At 37.9% G+C, this 15,864-nt stretch overlaps 1 long non-coding RNA gene across 1 annotated transcript; it reads right to left on the reverse strand.

Annotated features, from left to right (window-relative positions):
• Positions 1 to 871: 871 nt before the first annotated feature.
• On the reverse strand, positions 872 to 12,027 carry LOC310640736. Its single transcript, XR_014492597.1, has 3 exons — positions 11,926 to 12,027; positions 1,728 to 1,789; positions 872 to 1,072 (listed from the first exon to the last, which is right to left on the reverse strand). It is a non-coding gene; the product is annotated as an uncharacterized lncRNA (long non-coding RNA).
• Between the last annotated feature and the right edge of the window lie 3,837 nt (positions 12,028 to 15,864).

Below are 15,864 nucleotides of genomic sequence, written 5' to 3' on the forward strand. Positions count from 1 at the left end.
AGCTAAAATGCCCAAGGGCAATAGAATTCAAACAAACAAGCATCTGTTATGTAGCACCCCAGATGTAACAATTGTCAATAAGAAAGACAAAAAAAGTCTGGATGATGGATATAGCAATACATGGAAATAGCAGAAAAGAACTTAAGAAAATCACAAATATAAAGATCTGCAAACAAAATTAGAACAACATGGTAAAAGTAAGCAAAGACAGTACCAATAGTAATAGGCACCTTAGGTGCAATCCCAAAACATCTGGAGCACCACTTGAACACCATTGGTGTTGACAAAATTACCATCAGTTAATTGCAAAAGGTAGCTTTACTTGGAGCAGTTTGCATCCTGCAACAAAATTTTTAATATTATTAAACATCTGCCTATCCCAAGTCCTTGGGAATGACTTGATAGGTCCTTGGTGGTGCAACGGTTAGAATGCAGTATTGCAAGCTAATTCTGCTGACTGCCAGAAGTTTGATTCTGACTGGCTCAAAGTTCACTCAGCCTTCAAACCTTTCAAAGTCGATAAAATGAGGACCCAAACTTTTGGGGGCAATGTGCTGACTCTGTGAACCACTTAGAGAAGGCTGTAAAGCACTGTGAAGTGGTACATATGTCTAAATGTTATTGCTAGTTCTACAGGTGAACAAAAAGCCAAATCTAATGTAAACATCTGTCAGACTGTGTGACCAATGATAATATTCCATCGCTCCACTTGCTGGTTCTCTTGCCTGCTCGTGCCTGAGTTTCACTTTAGTTTCCTCACAGAAAACATTCTCATTGATTGATTGATTGATTTACATATCACAAGATCAGAGCTCACAACATGAAGTAAGAAGGTGGACAGGAGATGGTGAGGTGGAAGCAGTTTATCACGTTTATCTTTTGTGCGGAATGGAGAGAAGTGGATTTTTTCCAGAACATCATCTTGGGGTAAGGTAATGATTATAGTTCATTATTTATGCTTGTTTTCAGCATTTCCAAATCTGTTCATTAATTTCCAAAGACAATTGCTGAGTGTGCTTACATGAGACAACACAGCACACGTTCCTAGTTTCAAGTCCTTTAAGGTCACTCCCTGAGGAATAAATATAATATCACATTAAATCCAATTGATCTCTTTCCCTGATGTTATAATCTGATATATTTTTAGTTATGTTGGTGAGCTACTGGAAAATAGGCCCAAGCTGTATCCAAACCATGCCAGTACCTGAGACAATTAAACCTTGATCTAATTGACTGCAGCTCTGGGACAATCTGACAATAATGAGTCAATGAGTAGCCTTATTGATTTCCCTGGCATTACTTATGCTGGCAAAGTTACGTGCTCAGGTTATCTTTGCAGAGCTTGGTCAATGTAATAAAGATCCTTCATTTGTTGGTAATATAACACCTTCATGTAGTTTTAGTAGGTAGTAATCACTGTTTTGCTTTTAAAGTGTGTATAATGAAGAGAATGCAACATCAGCCATTTGTTATCGTAATATATAACTTTCCCATTTAAGATCACAACTTTGAGGCATAGAACATTGCTGATATGTATGGACTGCAGCATTTATAACAGATATTGATAACTATATCAGAAAGACAATAACAATTCTACATGAAAAGTTATTACTCATACCTTCTTTAAACAGAAGACTTTTAAATGCTTAAAGACAAGAAAGCAAAACAAGACGCAATGGATGGAAACTAAAACTAAGGAGAATTTTCCTGACAGTGGAACAGCTTACTTCCAGAAATTATGGATGCTCCATCATTGAGGATTTTAAGAAGAGATTGGACAGCCATTTGTCTGAAATGATATAAGGTGTCCTGCTTGAGCAGTGGGTTGGGCTAGAAGATCTCCAAGGTTCCAACTCTGCTGTTCTGTTGTTTTTTCTGTTTGTTTTTTTCTGTTGGGCTCCATGATTATTCTGGTGGAAGGAGCCAAATCAGAGAGGCCAAACTGGGCACATACAAAAGTTTAACTAAGTAGTTTCTCACTGCTGATATTAACTGCTGTGTAATAGCTTTATGAGCAAGTTTTGTAAACATGTAAATAGCACAGTTAATTGCATTGATTATAGTCTTGGAAAAATAGACTGTTTCAGTAATTTAGACCACATTGCAGTTTCATGTTTACAAAACTCCAGGCATGTCTGAAAATTAAATAAATTTAATTTAGATGTCAGCCGTCTTCTCTTTGATAAAACTTGATCCAATCACATCCTGCACAAACTGAAATCTGTTTATTCTTATTATTGCCAGTGTTGGCCAAAAAGACATGCTAAGCTTCCGGATCAAGCTTTAAGGAAAAGTCAAATGTAGTTTTAGAAGGGGTGCAACCTACCCTGGCTGGATTTTACCCAGCAAGTGTACCCAATTTTGTTCTCTTCTTAAAGGATTTTTCCAATAGCTGCTGCTGTTTTAAAGTATTGTAAATATAAATAATAATAATAATAATAATAATAATAATAATAATAATAAATTTAAGGCATAAAACTGCTTAAAATTAAGACATAACACAGATATAAGGATGATGATTAACATTCCAGACAGGAATAACTCTCCAGACTGGATTATACCCAATAAAATCTTTGCATCAGGTGTATATGGCCTCCTCCCTTATGAAACTCCTAAAAATCATTTGAAAATACCAGTATAGCTATTATTTTTGGTATAGGTATACCGGTAATTTGATACATATAGCAAAAAATAATTTTATACCAGTGTAGGTATCATTTATATTTATATATTAGTAAAATGTTTTGCCATTTTCACCATATCCTGAGAATTCATAAATAGTATAGCATTAGCTTTTTAGCCTTTCAGACGTGAAGGATGTTAGTATTAAAGTCAGGATTAATTTCGAAGAAAACATTTGGATCCAAGCATTAAAAAAGAGGCCACTAGGTAATTTTCTCATGCATTTATGTCCCAAATTTCCTCTGGCAATTTAGAGCATTGTTAAGATTGATCTTAACTTTACACCCCTCACAATAACTCTGTGAAATAAACTGAAGCAACTAGACAAAGTCTCCAGGTATTAGATAGCATGAATTTGTTAACTATTTTGCTAATCACTTTTCAGTTTACCTAGATTTGTTCTCTAGCGATATGCATGTTTAGTGTGATGGTGAAGAAGCTGAAGTAGAACTAGAAAGAGCCCAATTTAAGTTCACTATCAGGCATAGAAACTGCATAAATTTGGGCCCAACAGAGTAATTATTGTGAGGATAAGATGAAGGGTGATCTATATATCAATGACTCTGAGCCTTTGGAGAAGAAGTATCCAACAAATGAAAAGAACGGTTCCTTTTCTGATATTCTCTGCTTTCTATGAATAGTTCCTGCCTTTTCAGAAGAGCAACATTTAAAACTGCAATTGGTGGTTTGCTGAATGTTCCCCCGTTCCATGCCAGCTTCTATATGAGGATCTCACCCAAAATACACTACATTTGTCCAAAGGAAAAATAAATCAGATTGCATCTTAAAAGGCAGGGGGATCCCTTCTGCTACCATATTCTCTCAGCTAATCTCCCAACAACCTATTTAAAGATAACCTATTGGGAAAGAATGGATCAAGCTTCCAGTTAAGACTATTGACAAAAAAAATGACAGCCTTTGCTGGAAAGAGCAATAGTCACAGAGAGATCTTATATTATCATTTATGAGTTCAACAAAGTTTGCATGTATGTTATTATTAAGATTTTGCAAATCACCAGCTCTAAGTTCTGCTTAGACACCTTTGACTAGAGGTGTGAAAAAGTTTATCCTTGGTTTTTACTTGGAAAGAAAGTTGGAAATATAGAAATATAGAAAGAGATCAGGTTTGTGTCAGAAAATGCACTTTTCCCTACTATTTCTCCTTCAATGCTGCTGTAAAATTCACTGTCTTTGTTGCAGGTCTTTTTGCTATCTCTATTGTGTTGGTACTGAATTGTCCTGATTTGTAATGGGCCAGTCATAATTTATAAGCAAGATGATTAATTTTCTTTGGTTTTAATGCTTTCAGTACTGCATGTCATATCAGCCAGCAGGAAAAAAATATCCTTCAGTCAAGCCCTTTACCTGTGTAGGCTTCTCCAAGGTGATCTGTCTGCCCCACTTCTAGATTAAAACAATGTGAAGTTAAGAAATATATGAAAAGACCCCAGGACGGAAATAGCTTCAGAGAAGACAAATTCTGCTATAACTGTTCAACTGGATAAGTCCTACAGAACGGACTAATTAAAATGGATTAGCCATTGAGCAATCACCTCTCTTTCTTCTGGGTGTGGGGGGAGTGATGGAAACTGACATCTGTCACTATTTTCAGCATATTTCTGTAAAGATTTCAATTGCTGCAGTTCCTTTTAAAAAAAATCCCATTAATACTATTTCTGAGTATACTATGTGGAATTGTTCAGTTATGTTCCCTCCCTTTTTGCAAATAAAATAGTAGAAACCTCTTCTTCATTCTGTCTAGTTGTAAATCTGAAATAGATTTCAAAAATAAGGAGGTGACATGTTTGAAAGGCGCTCAGAAAACAAACCAGCAAAGGAAGGGCCAAACACTGGAAGCTGTATAGCAGCCAGAGGGAAAGTGAGGAGAAGGGGTTGCTTGTATTTCTAAACACTCCCAGAATATAGCTCTGGTCACATCTGTACCATGTCACCTCCTGTTGCCTTAAACAACAGCAAAGCATTGCAAATTTTACACAAATGACAGGGGTTTTTTTTATTTATGAGCCTTGATGGGGCAATGATTAGAATTCAGTACTGCAGGCTAAATCTGCCAATTACCAGCAGTTTGATCTTGACCAGCTCAAGGTTGACTCAGCCTTCCATCCTTCCGAGGTTGGTAAAAAGAGGACCCAGACATGCCGACTCTATAAACTGCTTAGAGTGGGCTGTAAATCACCATAAAGCGGTATATAAGGCTAAGTGCTAAGCACTACTGTTATTCAAATATAGGAGCTGATGGCATAAGACTGTTTAATTCATGTTCTAAGAAGGAGAGAAGGACATCACATACATAGTCAGGGGTAAAACAGAACTTTCCAGTGCCAGACAATATCATGTTAGAAGTGGGGACAGGACTGAAAAAGGCAACCTTCTATATTTTTTTCCCTTTTTTATTATTTGATAGCATAAGTTCAGAATTATTTATTCAACTTGCAACATGTCTGGAGTTGCTAAGCCCTGCACTTTTCATTGCAATGAGAGTCAAAGGGAAGCAATTTGACTCTTCAAGGCGCCACCTGAAATAACCTGGTGAAATGGGTGGCAGCTAATTTGCATTGGCGTAATCATACCCAGCGCTGCAATTCCACGACATTCTTCTTTTGTCCCAGGGTGTTTGCAGACCTACCACCCCCAATCCTTCCCTGGCCTGCTTTGTCTAGTTATATGAGACTTTGGATGGATGTTTTCCTTAGAATGATACTTTTATTAGACAAATATGGATCCCTGCTTTTAAGGAGTAAAGCAACTCTGCCGTATTGTTTCAGTTTCTGTTATTCCAACAAACCATTTCTATTTTCTGTAGCTAGAAGTGGAGAAGGAGGAGATCAGGTCAACACAACTTTAAAATAAATTTAGATAAGGGTACCCAGTATAATTATTATATTTTCAGATGCCTTTGTACAGCTGAGCATTTTTCGAAATACAAAAGAGTGTATATATAGCTACCTAAATAAGGCACTGGTGGCATCTAGTGGCTGATTAATACATAGATGCACTACCAGCACTGCTGGTGTTTTCACTCTGAAGCAAAGCACAAGGGATATAAACTGTGTGTGGGGGGGGGTGGATATTGATTGTTTATTGATTTTTTTTTTACATTTGCAAAATTATGAGGAAGTGATTCTCATCTAACTGGCTTAATTGCGTATCTTTCAACATTAATGCAAAACAGAAATGGTAAATTATTGCTTATGACCAGGTTTTCCATATTTCTTCCAGGCAGTTTTACAGCACTGCTATGCAGATCTTTATCTACCTTTAAGAAGATCAGGATTTCAGTATCCTATTGGCACAGTAATTGTTGGGGAATTTCAGGATTTCATGACAGCTTTTTTAGTAGTTCATTACATGCAGTAAGAAAACTACAGATCTGTGGGGGGGGGGGTTTCTACAAGGCAAGAGAATTTTACATTTTAATTGCTAGTCATAATTAAACTATTTCCTGCTCAGATTTAGACAGGGGTAGCTAAATTAGCGGTAAGATTTAGAATTGTGGAAAGCTCCCCACAATTCTCTAGCTCCCTTTCAGCAATGAGTTCATTAAGATAGATATATATATTAAGATGGAATCTCTTTGAACATTCTGAATCTTCTCATCTTGAGAAGAGATTCAAAATGTTCAAAGAGACTAGACTGAGCTATAAGATAAACTTGTAATAAACTTTACTTCCATCAGTTGGTTGTATCTGGCATTCCTCCTGCTACTTTCTCATTCTCTTCACAATCTCTCACAACTGGTTAAAAAAGAAAAAGAAGCTCCAAATTTTGTTAATTTTCCCAGATACTTGGAATAAAAAGGGAAAGTGGCAGAATTTTTCTCAGTTGCGTGTACGTTTAAAAACCTGTTCTTTCTTATTGAACCTGAGGGGGTTTTTTAAGTTAAAATTTAAAACAGTTAAAGTTTCCACTATTCCATTCCTGAACTTCCAAAATAAAAATGGCTAGTGAACCAAGAATAGAGTAACCAATTGAACTGAGATATTTGTCTACAATGAAATTCAGGTTCCCAGGCCAATTAGACAGCACATTTGATCACTGATAAAGCAGGAAACATTGCTTATCAGGTTGTAATAGAAGACGACAGTTGCCAATGGTTGTCTTTCTGATAGGCTCCATGGAATTTGAGAAGGATATCATGAGAGCAATCTGGTCGGTTGAATCGGCTCTGAAACTTTTCAGAGATATAAAGTGAAGTACTGTACCATCTGCATGACCATCACATAGTTCTTTTTATCCGATCCAGGTAGAGCAATTAAAGTCTTGGATCAGTCGCAACAGGAGATCAAATGAGCTAATGTTCTACCCAGACAAGAAGGAGATGCTGTTAGTGAATAATATACGTGCCTAAGGGAGTAGTGTTCACAGCTTTGCAGCTACATAAAAGAGCAAGTTCATAGTTGGGGCAGAGAGGATGTCTGAATCTAGCTTTGTCCTGACAGTTCATATATCCACAATGGCACAAAGCTCCCAGAATATAAATTCGAACTTAGACTGGGGTACCAGTTATGACCCTATTCGGCTACAAATAGCTGTGCTGTAATATTCCATATCCGACAGATTTCTAATGTGATTACTACATAATGTCCTATATGGCATTGCCCTTGAAGATCATCCAAGACCCTCAGTTAAAAGAAAACAAATGTAACAAAAGTATTAATTGGAATTGGGCATTTTGAACAAATATTGCTAATTCTATACTATTCTCGCTGACTTTCAGTTTATTGCCAATTCCAGTTTAAAGGTCCCCTAGGACAGGGGTCCCCAAACTCTGCTCTGTGGACTAGTACCAGGCCGCAGCATGCCAGAAACCAGGCCACACAAACAAGCAAAGCCCCATCTGCAGGATGCAGGCAGCACACAAAACCATACCCACTCTGGTCCACCGGAAAAAACTCTCCATGGAACCGGTCCCTGGTGCCCAAAAGATTGGGGACCTCTGCCCTAGGACATCAGACCACAAAATCTGCAAGAACAACTCTTCCCACAAGTTCAGAGCCTTAGTGGCATAGTGGTTAGAATTGTTCTGTCCCAGCCTACATGAGTCCTTGTTAACTCACAAGGACAAACCCAACAAGTAAGCTGGAAAACGCAGGAAAAACAAACCCCTTTTAATATTATTTACAGACCTGCAAAATGTCCCAAAAGCAAAGACAAACAAAACACAATTCAGAGAATTGTCCAAAGGCAGACAGAACATGATTCAAATGGAGACTTGTTCACAGGCAAGGCAATCAGAACATGATCCCATGAAACTTGAGTCCTTTCAAATGGTTGCATTTAGCAACCAGCACCGCCCACACCTTCCCTTTTTATTATGCAGCCCCAAGGCATGGCTTCTCAATCCTGTCGGCTAAGAGGTCTTCCAGCTGTGAATCCTGTGGCAGTTTTGGTTGCTGTCATTGAGTGAATCCTTTGTGGTTGCAGAATCTCAAGATCATGTTCACCATTTGTGAGCTCCTGAAAGCTTGCCCCATTGACTTTGCTTTTTCACATTTTTCACATTTATACATTTCTCAGTGACTGAAAAAGTAACATTTTGGTTAGAGAATTTGTTTTATTGATGTCTACAGTCAAGGAAACAGTATATAGGTAGGTAAAATGAGGACCCAGATTGTTGGGGGCAATTAAGCTGACTTTGTAATAATGCCGCTTGGGGTGTGTGTGAAAGCCCTAATAAGCAGGCATATACATAGAATGAAGGCTACTGCTAAGCTTGTAAGCCGCCCTGAGTCTTCGGAGAAGGGCGGGATATAAATGGAATTAAAATAAAATAAATAAATAAATAAATATACTGTACAAGCAAAACATTTCTACATATTGCAACTTAGCAAGATATGTAGTTGTCTGACAGAAACCCTGGTGTTTTATGATGGTTATTTGTTTTCTGCATTTTAAATGTATTAATGCTTCTCTAGGAAACCCTACTGAAAGTTGACATCACATAATTATTTTAAAAAATTCAGTAAGAGATAAATTAGGGTAAACTTGTCAAAGCAGTTACAGAACTAGAAAATCCATTTTTTAATTGTGCAGAAGGAAGACAAGCATCTTTAAAAGATCTTTTCAGTCAAGTACACCCATATTTTGTGGCCCTCACAAGACTACACAGTCACATACTATATTACCATGGAGCAGCACTTCACACACTTCATGAGGCTAGACCAAAAGGCTTGTTAACGAAATGTTAAATGAAGTAGGAGTCAACTAAAGAACTTAAGACACTTCCTAAAACTTCTCAAATATAAGTAGAATGTTCACTGCATAAGATAAAGATAATATTCTCCTTCTGATATTCCTCTTTAAGAAGACATTAATGGTGCTTTGGCAAGCAGTTATGACAAGGGAATTCTTTGAGTATCAAAAAAGTATACAATGATGAATCAAGCTTTTAGAAGTGACCACTGGAAAGCATTGATCCAGAAGATAAAAGATGAGACAATGCATATGCTTCTAGTCTCTAGGATTATTGAAACAAGTTTGAGAGAACTCTCATGAGGGTGCATAAGTAGAGCATGCAGTATTGATTTCCATTACACCCTTTATTGTGCAGCCACCTCTGAGGTTATTAATCAGCAGGCTATACGGTTCTTTGAAAGCAAGTGCTATAGCATTCTCTACTGCCTTACATCTAGGATACAAGAACTCCATTCTAGTTATAGAGATTCCACCTCTTCTTCTGCAGGAATTATTACACATCTACAGGGCAGGGGTTATTGTATTTTTAACTGTACACTGAGCAGTGAATGAAGATTTCCCCAGTTTAAAGTAGCTATGATGGGAATTGCTTCATCTACTGCTTCTAGCCTGCTTCAGTTAAAGCAGCCTACAGGGTTACCAGGTAGTTACAATCCGCTTGGTGTTGTACCAATATATGAACTCCCAGAAGATTCAGCCCACCTGAACAATTACAAGGAATGTTGGGAGTTGTAATTTAGCAACACCTGGATGGCCACAAATTCCCCACTCCCATACCTTACTAATGGAATATTAGAATCTATTTCACATAATCAGACAGGGAAATTTCTTCATGGAACTGCTTAGACTTCATGAACTGAAAATTTATGAAGTCTAAGCAGTTTTCCAGAGCAATTTTCCTCTGAAATTTGTATCTTTCCTTGTACTATTATACTTAGTACAGGTAGTCCTCGAGTTATGAGTGTAATGGAGCCTGAACATTCCACTCATAACTCAAAAAACCGTAGAATCTCGTACCTCAAACAAGTTCACTCCCTTGCTCTTTAAAACACGTGTCTAATTAAGAACCCCCAAGGCCTTCCCAACCCACAAAGATACCTCATGCTTCCCCCTCTCTTCTTGCCACACCAGACTCACTTACCTTGAAAAGATCCGTCTCCTCTCTGCCGCGGTTCCTGGGTGCCATAAAATCACATGAGTTCAGGCACCAATCCTCTTTTGCAAAGAATGGGTGCCTGAATTCTGTTTGCGGTGCCTGCCTCCTGCTTCCTCCCAACTCCGGAGCCATGCAGCCACCACTCCCAGAACAGAGATTGGGGTGGGGGCTTCTGCATGCCTTCGGAGGTTGAATCCAGCCCTTGGAGGACTGCTCCAAGCTGCTGCCACTTAGAATGGAGCTTCCAAGGGCTGGATCCAAGCCCCAGAGCGTCTTACAAGCCATTTGCGCCAGGAACAGAAGTTGAGGGAGCTCCTGCATGCCTCTGAGGGCTGGATCCAACTTCCAGAGGCATGCAGAAACCACCACCCCCTCCGTTCCTGGTGCAAACGGCTTGGAAGACCCCTCCGAGGCCTGGATAAAGCCCTCAGAAGCTCCATTCTGGGTGCAAACAGAGTGGATCAGTCCCCCGAGGGCTGGATCCAACCTCCGGAGGTATGCAGAAGCCACCCCTGGCCTCCATTCTGGGCCGCTTGGAGGAAGCTCTGAGGCTCCGGAGTCAACAGGGTCACTTTCTCCCCCAGCGCGACAAGCTCCGGTGGGCTGGACAGGGGTGCGAGGGGCTTGGCCTTCTCCCTCAGTTGAAGGCTTCAGGCCTGCCATCAGGCAGAAAAGAGTTGGGGGAAGGAGCAGGAGACAGGCACCTTTCACATAGAGAATGAAAGTTTCTGAGGTGCGTGATTTGGCGCAACTTCAAACACTCACATGCAATCACAGACTCCAGAAACTTCCATTCTTGGGGCGAAAAACATTTCCAAGCTGACTCTCTTCTCCCTCAGAGGATTTGCAGCAAAGAGGATTTGAAAGAAATTGCGGCAGAGAGGATTTTTGCAAGGTGAGTCCAGTGGGGCAGGAAGGGAGGGGGAAGCAGTTGTGAGGAGTGGGGGGGGGGGGGAAATAGGATGAATGTTGAAGTGCCACCAAAATCGCTCATAAGGGCGAACAACTGCCGTGGTGCTGCAATATTCATAATTTTGGGACTTGCTCGTAAACAGTAGGGCGCTCATCATGTAACTTTGAACCAACATTAAGTGAATGCTCGGAACTCAGGGATTACCTATATATAGACATTTAAGACACAAGAGTGATAAACAGACTTTTTCTTACAGTGGACAAACAGCAGCAAGAGCCCACCCTTGACTATGGACCACACAAAATTCTAACACTTTTTAAATTATGACTCAATAAACCTAATTTAGTTGGGTTCACACTATAACTGAATAAATCTAATTAGTTGTGTCCATAATCATAAGTTAAAACCAAGCAAAAAAACACTGCTTAACCCAGGGATAAAAACAAGCTATGGCATTCCAGAGGATGTTGAATTAAGAGTTCCCAACATTCTTCATTATCGGAAGTTAGCTAAGGCTGCTAGGATGGTAATGTGGAAGTATCTCAAATGTCTGAAATTGCCTAGCCTTTGCCTAGTAATATATTTAAATCTTTTCAATGAAAGGGAAGGCCAACAGTCTATCAATATTTAATTATCTTGGCTGGGAATTTTGGGAATTGACACATCTAAAAGGCAGCAGGTTGAGAAGCCTGGTTGGGACATTACATCCTTTTCCCCAAAAATGCTGTGTGAGACACAAAAGAATTAAAACTGTACAGGGCATAATCGAACAAAAAGTAACCACTCTTAATTATCATATTGCTTCCTCTTACTAAAATATATAGAAGTTATTTTTTTTTATCTGGAGGATTATAATATGCCATAAACAGTGTTATCTAATCACAAACATGCTGAAAACAGTAGTCAAATCTTCACCACTAAAAAAGTAAGCAGTGGAACAAACCTTTGGTAAACTGACTCTTTTCTGCACTGAGTTATGTGAGCGATTCAAAATCTGAAGTCTTCTGATAGTAATAGAAAAGAATATAGGGATGAACTGTGAAGGTCTTGATGATCCCTGAGGTTGGTTTGCTTGCAGTCGTTTCACTGCAAGGCAATCGCATCAGTACAAGTGAATGTGGTGTTTGCTACCTGTTTTATATATCATTTTGGTAAAGGTGTTTCTTCTTTGGGGGTTTGTTGATTATTGTTTTATTCTTGAATGTTTGTCTGGTGTTGAGCCCTGCTTATCTAGCACTTTCTACTCTTTATTTTTCCTTACTAGACTTTTTATTGTCTCCTTTTGAATTGTGTGCAAATGTGTTTTATCTTGCTGTCTGATTTGTCTGAATGCCAAGCTTCCAGAAATTTCCTAGCAGGTTTTTCATTGTCTGGATCTAAGATGTTGCTTCCCAGATGAAACTGTGGTTGAGTCTGCATTGAGTTTAATGTATGTACAGCAATGACAAGCGCTGGTTTATTTTCAAAGGTTAGCAAGTTAGTCACCTTGAATTTTCTGTGTGATATAAGAGTTCCTTGCGAAGAAATCCTTTTATAATTGACCAACTACCGTACAGAAAAGAATTCTATTGCTTGAGTAAGCTGTTGGACTAGACCTCCAAGGTCCCTTCAATCTCTATTTTGATTGATTGAAGAACACAATAGAAACATAAAAACTTTTTATGCAAGTAAGACGTTAATGTCCTCAGAAACAAGTGTTTCCAGCAGTTGGACTTCCTGACCCAGCCAAATCAAAATAAGCAAATGTATATGCCCATCTCAAGAACAAGAAACTGGCTTGCTGCAAAGTAGAAATCTTCAGCATTTCCAAGGAATTCCAAGACATCAAATAGCCTTTATTTCTATCCGGGGTTATTAAGACCCATCAGATATGTTACTGCCCTTCCTCTGCTCAGCCATTGATACAGATAGGCAGTTCTAAGATAATAGGCCATACCCAAAGCATGAAACCTTTAAGTGCTATAATTATCAATTTCTCTTACGGTTCCCTTTTTTGTGATATGGTCTTTTAAAAAGTACTTTGAAGTGGGATGCAGATTAGCATTTGCTTCCTGAATCATCAGAATTCTTACTCCCTGCAGTACTATATATGATATGAATAAATATGAATATGATTATTTTAATGTAGAAAACAAGTAGAAGAGCAGAACTGTGGAATATATTTCTTAAGATTGTCCATAGAGGCCCAAACAGCCATCTCTGAGAAACCTCACTGCTTTGCCATTTCAACCTCCTATTGATGGTCCCCAATCATCTTATGGAGATCTCTTTCTCTAACTGAAGCAAATATATTTAAGCAAAGCATGGATATGTTGGCTTACCACACAAATGTTTATTTACCACACAGCAGCCTAAAGAAAGCCTACATTTCATTTTTAAAAAGTCAGCATTCAATAATTTAAGCTGTCTTGTCGCCCTTTCTCAAAATTCTCCTTCCATGGTTGCCACTTCTGGTTACCACCAGCATGAAGGTGAACTACTTAGCATTTTGGAGAGCAGGAATGGATGGAACTTTAGTCTGATTGTAAGCTGCCTGGAAGAAAAACCTCTTTCCAAGCTTTCTTCCCCTGAATCAAAAGTAACATTTCACCACCTCACTCCAGCTGTGCACTTCATTCCATCTTATATGTCCTCCAGTCCAATTGGCTGTTGTGTACTCTGGCAGGCAGAGTCCACAATCCCTGCTCTCTCCTTTGGAGGGTCAATTATACTGGGCTGCTGGTTTCCTTCCCCCACCTTTCTGGTTCACAAATGGAACCCCAAAATTGCATCGTTTGATTTTATTAAAAAAAATATTTAGCTATTCAGCAGAGTGAATTGGAAATGAATTGGAAAGAGCCCACTGCTTTTGTGAAACTATGTAAGAATGGCATTAGCAATTTCTGTTTTTAATTCAACTCTTTTTCATATCAGGAATTCATCTTATTTTTAGGATAAGAGTTAATAAAAGTCACAGATATTGTTTAATCTAGTTTAATAAAATAGGATTCAGATTGATGAAATGTTACTTTATTTTATTTATTTTTTATTTAATTCCATTTATATCCCGCCCTTCTCCGAAGACTCAGGGCGGTTTACAAGCTTAGCAGTAGCCTTCATTCTATGTATAAGACACCTAACAGCATCTCTCCTTCTTTCCCCAAACCATAATTGTAGCTTGTGAGCTTATGAACAAGAAATATCAAGTGTTTTTTATACTAAGGATGAAAAAAAGGAAAACATATCAATTTTCTATGCAACGTTATTCTGTTGATGCTATGTAATCTTCTAAATTGAAATAGTTATTGCTAGTCTATACCAATAAAATAGGTGATACTGGCTTGATACCTGGCTTTAATATCTATTAATAATTTAAAATTTAAAATTAAGTTGTGTATTAATTTAATAATAAATAATAATAAATGATCCCACAGAAAGAAAATGAGAAGTAAAATTTTGTATCTTTTTTCCATAACAACATTTTACGTTGGGTGTGAACTTCCTAGCAAGATCAGGCCTACTGTATAGTTTTTTACAAAGTAGAAAGTGATCCAGGTAAAAAAACTCAGATGTTCTTGAGAGAGCGATTACACCAATTTGTTTCATGGAGCAAGACAGTAAATCCAATATATATGGAAAACAAATGAGCTAACTATGAGACAGAAGACATAAATAAAGAAGGTGATGTAACACCAATAGGACAATGATCTTAATAATATTGGAAACATTATTGTGTAGCCTAAGACATTCTGAACCTCAAGGACAGCAAAACATTAAAATTTATAAGGAAACCAAGTGATTAACTCTTTGAATATTGTTTTTTTCCATTCTTGTCAGTGTTCAAAGATATTTGCTCACTGAGCAGTAATGGAACAATAAATCTTTGATTTGTATCATGAAGTATGTTTTCCAATTTGCTTTTGGCAGTGCACAATATCCCAGACTTAATAATTAGCTCTTAATTAATGCAGTTCCTAAACAGGATGAGCTATAGGTATTAGAGATGAGCAGAGGTCACAGTTGTTGCAAGTCAAACAGTCCATTAAGCCGAAATATGCAAACACCACTTCTGTTACTGTAATATATCTAGCTTAATTAAAATTATTCAGCTCTCACACAGGATTAACTAAACTGACTTTTGAAATTCAAGATGAGGTTGTACATGCCAAGGGAAAAAAACTGATCCTTGAATTCATACAAGATTGTATTTACCGGGGGCAGAAATTTAAGGGTTGAAATAATTGTCAGTTTGTACAAAAATTAGAGGCTATGTTCTAATATCCATAACAATAGGTTACCCTCTGTGATTAGTGGATTACTGGTATACCACAGGAGTCAAAAAAGTCAAGATGGTGAATGACATTTTCACGCTCTACTTCTTTTATTCTGAGATGCACCCAAGAAGGGAACACAGCAAAAAATGTTTTTGAAATATTTGTTTGATGGACGGAATCCGAGTAGCGAATAAGTGACATTTTATCTTGGGGTTGTGTTCATTTCATGTCTCACCACAATTGGCAAAATTAAATTATTTTTTTTAAGGGCAAAGTCACACAGTCATGACTATTTTTCTGATTTCCCCTGCAAATGCCCATGTTTTACAACAATTTTATAAAAACAAAATACAGTGTATCAGGCAAACTTGCAGCCAGACTTTTACAGATAGTGTAATACACACAGAAGAGTAAGACGTACTTGTAATGCTAAAACTGTATTTGAGCCATTTAAAGAAAATTTTAAATGCAATGGAGACAAATTCCTTGTGTGTATAATCACTCTTGGTCAAATAAAATATCAATTCAAATGTAGTTTCCTAAGTTCAAGCTTAAATACCAGCCACGTAAACAACTATTTGCACTGCAGAAGAGATCAAGATAAAGGAAATATATTTAGGGCTAGATGTGAATAAATAGTTGCC

This window comes from Vipera ursinii (genome assembly GCF_947247035.1).
Source record: "Vipera ursinii genome assembly, chromosome: 5".
In the NCBI taxonomy this organism is placed as follows: domain Eukaryota; kingdom Metazoa; phylum Chordata; class Lepidosauria; order Squamata; family Viperidae; genus Vipera; species Vipera ursinii.